Source organism: Aythya ferina (assembly GCF_964211825.1).
Source record: "Aythya ferina genome assembly, chromosome: 3".
NCBI classification, from domain to species: Eukaryota; Metazoa; Chordata; class Aves; order Anseriformes; family Anatidae; genus Aythya; species Aythya ferina.
The window spans coordinates 54828879-54839012 of record NC_140298.1 but is presented as its reverse complement, the minus strand read 5'-3'; positions in this window follow the sequence as shown (position 1 = coordinate 54839012).

Genomic DNA, 10134 nt, shown 5'->3' with positions numbered 1-10134 from the left:
GGGGCACAAGAACTGAAGATTGTATTTTGGGGGCTGTCTGCAACATTCGATTTTCTTCTGCTTCTTTCTGCCTCTCTGCCCTGTTATCCCTGGATCCCGCCTCTACCTTTTTCTCGGTCCTGTCCCTGTACCAGCTGCTTTGGCCAAAACGCTGTGATTGTCACTGGAAACCCTCTCCTTATATGCTGAACATCTCTGCATGAGCAGACCTCATTATCATGTGGCAAGAGGTCATTTACATATGCAAATCAGGTTAATGAGAGCAGAACTGTAAAAGGCTTCATTCCAGAGGCATTTGCATATCTAGCTTTAGAAATATTTGAGTGCTCTGCCCCTAGCTGTGCAACCAGGACACAGAAGCCCTGGCAGTATGTCTTCAGTGGTGATTATGTTTGCAGACAGCTGCCATCCCGGTTTGCAACAGCTACTATCTGAGGTATTGGCTCGTTTGAACACAGAGGGTAGTTGTGTAATATCCACTTCTGCACCAGACTACTAAGAGGCAGTTAAGCCTTGGCCCTTATTGGGACAACATGTGGGCTTCTGACAGGTAGATATATGCAATTTAGCATGAAGAATACAATTTCCTATGGTGCTGTCACTAATGTACGCCTGGTGTATGATGAACGAGGAAAACAATGCAGGTACCAGGCACAGCTCTCTAGGAAGGATATATTCTGTGTGACATGGCTCCACACAAAATACCACATTTATTCGCTAATGATCTGGGCCCCTAGCCCCCCAAGTACAAGGAGGACTCTCTTGATGTTTGCAAATCAGCCATGATAAGGCCCCAATTCCCCCTTCTGACCTTCTCCACAGTCTACATAGCCTGCTGTCTCTCTCTCAGCAGTGTCCTTGACAAGTGTGTTGGGTACATCGTGAACATCTAGTGGCTAAGCGTGTCTGCACAGAGTTCCTCAGAAGAAGCGTCTTTTACTGATTCCTTTCTTTCAGATGTTTTGTTTTCAGGAAAAAAATATGAGTACTCTTTCACTACAAAGCTTTCTCAGGTATTGCTGTCTGCCAGGGACTCCTATGTCTGGTTCCAGAGAGAAAAGAAAATTACCTCATAATTTCTGAGAAAAGTTAACTGATTTTCCCTTTGCTCCTGCCCAGTCCTCCTGACTATGCCGAGCACATTTCTGGCACGTCCCAAGAGCTAATTTCAGAAAAGAAACTCCTTCTTGGAGGAGGTGGTTCTCTGCCGTGACACGCATTGCTACAACCTTCTACACGGCTGCTGGGCAATGCCAGGCGGGCAGCCTTGGAGTACATGGTACAACCTTTATGACTTGTGAACAGAGGGATGCTGTTGCAAGTTCTCCAGAGCACATGGCTGCTGTCCCTGTGCCCTTGATTAGCAGGCAGAGCTCTGTGCATCTCACAGCCAAGAAACACGCAGTGATTCCATGTGCTCGGTGCGCAGCTCTGGTGATGACCCTGTGTGTACCAGGCTGGAATGAGATGAGGCCTTTGCCAACCCCAAAGCACAGGACTTAAAGCAAACTGCCCCTTTCGTCTCCTCTTTTTATCTCTACCTCCACTTATTCTTGGGGAGCACTGTCCCAGTCCCACATCCACACACAGGTAATGGAGAACTCATCGTCATTCAAGTAACCCTGTCTGCCAGTTTAATACTATGTCCAGCCTCATATGCTACTCTTTGTGGATTTTCTCTCATTTGGCCCTGCATTTCTAACTCTAATGCATCAGTGTTGGTCAAACTTCACTGCAGTAATTCCTTGGAGTCATTCCTATATTGCAATACTTTGCCTGTAGCTATTCTCAGCAGCTCTAGTATGACTGACGAGATGAAATATCTGTGCCTATAGGAGCAAAAATTGCACTTACACTTTTTTTCTGTATTTCCTGGGACTGAGTTTGTTCCTCCTCTAAGCTGATGGCTATCACAGAAGACTGCTTCTGTCCATACACAGCATGGAGTACAGAGACACCTTGGCATTCGTGTACTTTGTGACACATCAGTGGACGGCTATCATCATCTAATACAGCATACTTTTTGCATGGAGTCAGCCTGCGGACTGAAGATGAGATCCTCACAAAAACACAGATTTACCGGTGTGCCTGAAAGCCTGGATACTCCTTAATGCCTGTGCCATGCACCCTATCTGCTCGCGTGTCAGAGTTATAGCCATGCAGCTGAGCAACCCATCTTATTGATAGCACAGCTGGATGTGGTCATGACTTCATCACTGCCGGCTCACAGCTACGAGAATTCCCTCCCGTTTAAGAGCACTCAGAGCTGAGCAGTCAGTGTCCCTGCTGTGCCCCCAAATTGTCACCTTTGCAGGCTGATCTCTCAGAAAAGCATTTCATCATTTCAGGGTGGAACTGTCCTCCTCCATTCAACAAACTCTGTCACACGGCTGCGCTAAGAGAGAAGAGCAAAATTCAAATTGTGAAAATATACACCCGGGGGGCTAACGAAAGTTGATTTATTTTTTTTTTTTTCATGTTTGAATTCTACTCTTCACCTATGAAAATTCAAATCTAAGCCAGCTCCAACTTAGTGTCTTTGTTGTTTCTGGAGGTGTGTCTTTGTCTTGGTGTATATCCCCCTTCCATTATGTTCACATTTAAAGCTCCTTTCACAGAATACAATTTACCTCCTCGTGTAGCGTGAGATTAGAAGCCGAAGACTCTGTTTAGTAAATGACGGTTTAGGAGGTGTTCTGTTTTACATAAGCAATAGCCGAAAAGCAGCCAAACCAGAAGGGCAATGAAACTTAATCATTTCTAGGAAAGGGGAGCAGCCCTTTCATTATCATTCACTTGTTGGAAATATAATATGGATTTTTAAATGTGTTAATAACAAACAGTTTTTCACTCGCCTGCATTTCAGGTTGATAACATATCTTCTATATTTTGCTTAAAATGCAGCCCTTCCCATCTTAAGAGCACTGAACTGATTTTTATTGCCAATTTTGAAAAGTGTTAACAGGAGTAAATCACCCCTCACATTGCTGCTGTTGTTCCCTTGCCCTGAGCCAAATTCACTGCTAAGCACCTCTGACCACACAGCTCATATAAATGTTCATAATAGAGGAAGCTCTCACATCTGCTTATTCTCACACAATTAGAAAAATACACCTTATAGAAAGCTATGTCATATATTTGGGTTAGAGCTTGCTTTTTCACCCCATCAGCTCAATATTCAGCAGAAAAAAGTCAGATATGCAGATGCCAAAAAAGTACGTAACATTTAAAAAAAAAAAAAAAAGTAAAAAAAAAAAGTAAAGAGGGAAGCTAAAGCCATTTGATGGTGTCAATTTTCATTGTGTACTACACTGTGGGAGAGCTTTTGAACTCTGGTATGGAGGAGCATTATTAGAAACCAATTCTCCTCAGTGACCTCTGGAGGCCTAGTCCTATACAAGAGCAAGCTAGGTGCCAAAATGAAAGGGGGAAACTCATTATGGGGAGGTGTATTTCTGAGGTAGGAGCCAAACACCGGGAATTGCAGCAAGTGTGATTGCTACAGATAAGCCTAAAATATTGCTGCAAGAAATGAAAGTAATTTCTTATTTTTTTCCATCCTGTGTATTAATTTCCCCTATTCTATTTTATACTTGTTACATCTGCTTTGTTTTTGTTCTTGCCTCTCCTATGATATGCTGTTCACCTTTTTTTTTTTTCTTAATCTTTTGCTCCTGATGTCCCCTGTTTCTCCTTCTTTATTCTCATCTCACTATAGTCTTTCTCTGTGTCCTGTTTAACTCTTTTCCTTAGTTCATCTCCCTCTTTTCCTTGCTCCCTCTGACTCAGTGTGGCACAAGTTCATATAAAAGCTTAGCAATGTAACTATGAACTTCAGAGAAAAAAGTGAAACAGCAAATGACTGTATTACATAAACTGGAATTAGGAAGCGCTGTTAAATAACTCTGGCTCAAGAGAAGTGCCATCGCTAACGTATCTGGAGAGTTGCGAGTTTCATCCCATTTCCAGTGCTGCACTTCTCTCCGTCTTTGCTGATAGTCTGACAGAGCTAAAGCAACCTGGCTGAAAATGAAATGATTTCAACAACTGTGAAATATTGCATCACAATGGCCAACATAAAGCCATCATCCTCTGTGTTTACATTGGTACTGATGCTTAACAGCATGCTGTTAACTCAGCATAAAGCTAGGCTTTCCAAAAAACAAATCAGGTACAAGGTCAGCTCTTCTACAGCCAATCATGCTCTGTCCCTATAAAAAATTATTATATCAGTCTAAGCTGGCATGTAAGTTGATGTTCACCCCGCAGAGCTTAAATTTTAATTTTGACCCACAGACTTATTCATCTCTTACTGCAGAGAATCATCTGCACGAACAATACATCCACATCCACAATATCCCGAGAATCAAGGGATGCTACGGTGTTACACATACAACCAAATCCAGTTCCTTCTCAATTAATCCACTGCAACATCTGCATGGAAGATTTAAATAAGGAGCATCATATTATGCTGTGTGGTTGATAAAGTATAAATATAAGCATGGAGAAGGTTTACAATTTGGCCTGCTACCTCAGCATCCATCCCTCTGAATGGAAGTTATTTATATGCCCGCTGAATTATGGCTTGTATTCAAATATTGGCAACGCTGCATTGTACAAAAAAATGTAACATCCGCGGTATGCTGTGGTTGGATACAGCTCCTGAGGATATCTTGAAAGGGTAATCTCTCCTTCAGGAGCATGTCTGTCAGTCCAAGACTTATGGGTGGATCCTTATCGTCTTAGACTAAAAGGTGCTACTGAAAAATGTACTGGCATGGTAGATACGCTCTTCCTCAAATAAATGTACAGTGGAAAGGACACCTTTCATGGTCTTAGCTAAACAGGAGACCTACTAATTAGAAGGAATTCTGACTTTTATAAAATTAAAGGAGGTTTGGCTTTTTTTCCCATTGGGGAAAAAAAAAAAAAGACCTGATGAGGATAATAAAATGCATCGTGCTGACAAACGAGCTGAATCTGGACACGGTAAAAAAAAAACCCTAAGCTCCTTTGCCATTTAAAATAGCACCCAGTATAATTAGATACCCCACATGCAGTTGGCATGAGCACACAGAACAATTGTCCTCCCAGTTAATTCGACAGCAACAGCATTAGATTCTCCAGCTGGAATGACATCTCCTGCTCTCGAGCAAAGAGGCGATCTAGCAGGTCTGAGTGAGAGAAAAAGAAATGGAAGGGCTGTAAACAAATGGGATGCAAGTTGAAAGGGTTCCTGCTACATTTAACTCAAAATTTAGGCTGTCAAGTAACTTGTTACTGACCGAACTGTGACAGAACTGTTTCCATTATGGAATATTTCAGAGGAAACAATTTTGGTTAAAATACAGATAAACCCCAGTAGTACCTGTGGAACAAAACTGTGGCATGGTGCCGCTGCACGAGCCAGCTGTAATGCGCATTAGTGAAAAGAGAAACCATCTACTGTCTGCCCATCGCCCACATCAAAAGAAACTGAGAATAGAAATACAGGTTAAGAGCTCAAATTTGGGAACTGAGTATTTACACAAGCATTGTAAAACACACACTGCTGTTGAATCCAGTACTATCTGAGGCTAGAGATTGACTGCAGATATCAATACCCAAATCCAGTGCCACTTCAGGCAATAAGAGCTGCTCTTTTCACTTGATAGTATAGGCTATATGGCTCTGTAAGAAGTTTGTTTTCCTTCTCTGTCTCTTCTAGAAAATCACTTTTGGCTCATGATGTGTTAGTCCCAACCTTCTGTGTGTGTTATTTCAAACTCTTGACATTTCTCTTATGAATGTATGATGTAATAAACCTTATTAAAGCATACAAAGACAACTTCAAGTCACACCTGAACATTTTCAAAATTCAAGAGCTCCCTGAATTTGGTAGTTTGGCTTGGTACAGCAGGTCAGCCAACCAAAATGTTTGCTTTTAAACTCCCTAGGTTCACAGGTGTCCAAGTATGGGGCCTCAGAGGAATCACGTATCTTCAGGGAACAGGCAGCAGAAAGGCCAACAAGTATTTTTTTCTGTGCTGCTTCAACAGTACGTGAGAACAACTGAGATTTTTGCTTTATAAGTATTTTGGCTGATTTAATAGGACAGGCCCTTTCTTAAGCAGAAGCTAAATGAACCCTCTCCACCTTTTCCTTTTGTTCAGCTCTTAAATTAACTTCCCAGCAATTAGACGTAGCCTTCCGCTTGTTTAAAGCGCAGCTGTTTTTGCGCACGGTAAGGGCATATTTTACTGAAGAAGAGCAACTTACGTATTTTGCAAACTGCTTATTCCTGGGGTAGACGTAGTCTCTGAGAGGCAGGGCTGCCATGGAAAATTGGAAGACTCACAAGGACTGTAGGCTGCATCTTTGGAAAGTGTTGCTATGGCAGCGATGGAGCGAACCTACCCTTTCCTCTGGTGCTGCCATAACGCTTGGAGCCTGCGACGAGGTGGGTGCTGCAACCAGCCAAACAAGGGGGCACAAGGGAGTTGGGGAATGGGAACCTAAATGCACAGAGACCCAGGCAGTCGGTGGAAGGGTTCCCCGAACTGTGAGGGTGGCACTGCAGGCCCTTGACAGAGGATGGGCATTCCTCTCCAAATGTACGGCCACCCATCTTCCAAAGGTGAAGAGCACGCGTATGAGTGCGTGTAGTCAGGGATTGTCAGCCTGGCTGTGGCAAGGTGAGGAGTCAGAGCCATTAAGGGGCAGGCAAACATTCTCATGGTATAAAACAGTAAGGGAAAAATTGCTTATCAAGTATGGAAAAACGTAACAGGCCATCTGCTGATGGTGGACAGCTAAGATATGACAAGGTTAACCTGTGTAAACAAACATCTCTTCCACTTGTGGCTGCTGCAGAGAAATGTCTGAGGGGCTGAAAAACTCCTGAAGCTCTCTCCCGCAGCAAACTGTGAAAAGCTACTGCAAGCTACAAACAGCCAGAGAAAATGGCATCTCTCCTAGTACAACAACAGCCTTCTCCCAGCCTTCTACTGAGATACCAACCTGTAAAAAACGTAGACTTAAAGAAATGCAACCACTTGGACAGGATCCTATACCCAGCTACCTGAACTACACTCCCCCAAAGCAATGAAAGAATAGAAACACACCTTGATTTTGCAGAGAAAAACACCGTGACTCTGAATGTGTCACATTTGTAAGTAATAAGCAATAATGCTTATTTGTCTCACCTTAAAATATACTGGAGACATCCACGGAGACAAACAAGGCCTTGTGTGCGCTGCACAAGCCTATTTATCCCTGCCTCACATTAACTAGCGCCAGGTCATAAAGAATCAGGGACACAAGCATCAGGAGAGCTAAAATAAAGCAATACCACTGATGGATGTAGTAATACGTTTATGGCTTTTTTTTTGTCGTTGTTCTTTCCCTTTGGTTCTGGAGCCACTACAGCACACACTGTAAGTTTGTGCTGCGACCAAGAGGCCCAGAAACAGACTTTTTTTCCTCAGATGAAAGCCAAAAGGTTGAGGTGTGGAGTTTATACTGGGTAACATCACCAGCATGAAGGAGCCCCGGGACCCACAACGTGTCCCATGGAGAGCCCACCTGTGGGAGAGGTGAGGGCTGCACACCCACCTCACTCATGGCTTCACCTTGCTCCAAATGGCCCCATGGCGGAGGAACCCCAAGCGAGATCTGCTTGTAATTAACAGATCGCAATTAATTCGTGTAGGGAACAGGGGGAGGCTGCAGAGGAGGGCTCTGGGAAGGGCAGCACCCCCTTATGCTGCACCGAGACCCCCGGGCAGCCTTTTGGGCACCTCCTCCCGGTCACCTCACACCGGGACCCCCTTCCCCGAGCCGCCTGGGCGCCTCCCCACGACCCCAACCCTAAACCCCCGCCCCCCCACCCCCCCCGGCCGCCCCGCTCCGTGCGCTCCGGGCCGGCTCCAGGCCGGGTTTTGCGCGCAGCCGCTCGGCCGGCGGAGCCCCGCGCGCTCCCGCTCCCTCCCCGCCGCAGGCCGCGCGCGGGCGGGGGCCCAACGGTCGCCGCCCCGCCCCCCTCCCCTCACGCCCCCCCCCCCCCTCTCATCTCCCTGAGGGGGCCCGGGAGGGGGGGGGGGGGCCGGGGGCTCTTTTTTGGGGCCGCCCTCGGTCCGCAGTTGTCAGAAAAACCACCCTGACGTCATCCCCGGGTTAAAAAGAGCTGGCTTTTGTTCTCTTCCCCCTCCCACCACTGCTCTACCCCCCTCTTCCCCGAGGATCCAGAACGTCGGCAAAAAATAAAAACGCGCTCCCCCGCCATAATGGCGGTGCACGGGGGGGGGGGGGGGGGGTGCAGTGGTGAGGGTCCTGCTGCGGTGTGAGGAGCGCACCCAGCCCTCGGAGCTGCGGGAGCGGGGCGGCCTCCCCTCGGTGGAGATGGGGGGGTAAAAGCGTTTTAACTGCAATCCCCGGAGGGCCGCAGGGTCCGGGGAGGGAATATTCATTAAAAGGTGTCGATTAAAAACGCTGTGTGCGTGGGTCGGTTCTTTTATTTTTCTTTTCCACGTCCACAGTTTGCTTAAACACAAGTAAACAGCCCGAGCGAGCAGAAGGGCAGCGTTCCCAGCCGCCCCCGGTGCGTCAGGAGTTTGTGCAGCGCTTCGAGTGGCAGCCAGCGCGCGCCTTGGAGGCAGCGTGCCCCGAGGGGTCACTGCTCGCACTGCTCACACTGCTCACACTGCTCACACTGCTCACACTGCTCACACTGCTCACACTGCTCACACTGCTCACACTGCTCACACTGCTCACACTGCTCACTGGGACACCCTTAAATCAGCCCCAAACACCCAGCTCCAGCTTTTTCTACCCCCCCCACTTCTTCCCCTTTTCCTCCCTGCTGCCGAGCCGCAGGGATTCGCGGTTCCCGACACGCCAGGCCAAGCCCTCTGTTTCGTTGCAGTCACCGTTTTTTTTTGTGGCGAAACTTTCCGAGCACGTTTTCACTCTTTAGGAAATACCGGGCTGGAGGGTTCCACATACGTTGCCTGACTCCGTGTGAAAATAAAAAGGAGTTACAATTGTGTTGAAGAATATTTTTTGTTGTTGTTCAGAAGGAGGTGAGTCAACTTCCTAGACAAAGACTCGAATCGCCCGCCCGGCGCGTTAACAAGGAGAACTGGCCTCTCTGCCAGGCTTGTGCTCATGCACACGCACACGCCGGGAGGAGAAGTGCTGGCAGGAGGAGTGGATGCTGCCCGCCGCCATGGCAAGGGGGCATTGTCAGTGCGCCGTGCTCACGCTTTTATCCAGATGGGAAACGCTTCAAGTTTCATCTTTGGTTACCACTTCTTCTGTGTCACCTTCTTGCATGGCTCTCCTTCTCCAGTGTAAATCAGAATTGTTGCTGTTAGCTGTTCTACATCAGTCCCTACCAGTCCTGCATCAGGGCAGGAACCATGGTTAACACCCAGCTTTTAAAAGGGGAGACAGATTGGGCAGAAAAATACAGCACAGATGAGTTGTTTAAGCCCACAGAAGTCTCCTGACTATATCCTGGGTAGATGTAGGCCGTGTTGTCTCACCATGTGTTCAAACATCCCTAGGTGAATTGCAGAAGCAATGAAGGTTTCCGTCATGAATAAGAAATGGAAAGCACTTTTTTTATCTTTGTAGTTACCCAGTGCTTTTTTTTTTTAATTTTTTATTTTTATTTAAATAAAAATAAAGTGTTTATTTAAACAGAAATATTTAAATAGAAATATTTGGGGGCACATCTTTGGGTGTTCCGAAGGGCAAATACTTCTCACAATTAATTTATCCCACTGTGGTCTGGTCACTGTAAGACTGTTTTTTTTGTTTGTTTGTTTGTTTGTTTTTTGTTTTGTTTTTTTATAGAGAATGATGCTGAACTGTAGGTACTCGTCTAGGTTTGGCACTGACAGCTGACAGATACTTGGGTGTTGCCAATGAAATTTTATAATGTCCTTTCTTTTGCATCCATCAGGAGACACCAAAAAGGTTGACCAACTCTGCTTTAGTGGCTGTTTTTTTTTTGTTGTTTTTGTTGTCTGGATTTTTATTTATGTGTTCAGTCCTATTTTAGTTAATCTTTATTTTGGTGGTGCTTAGAGAAAACTATTGGAAAGGCAGTATTAGATAACATGACAAGTTGAGGATGACTATTTCATAATA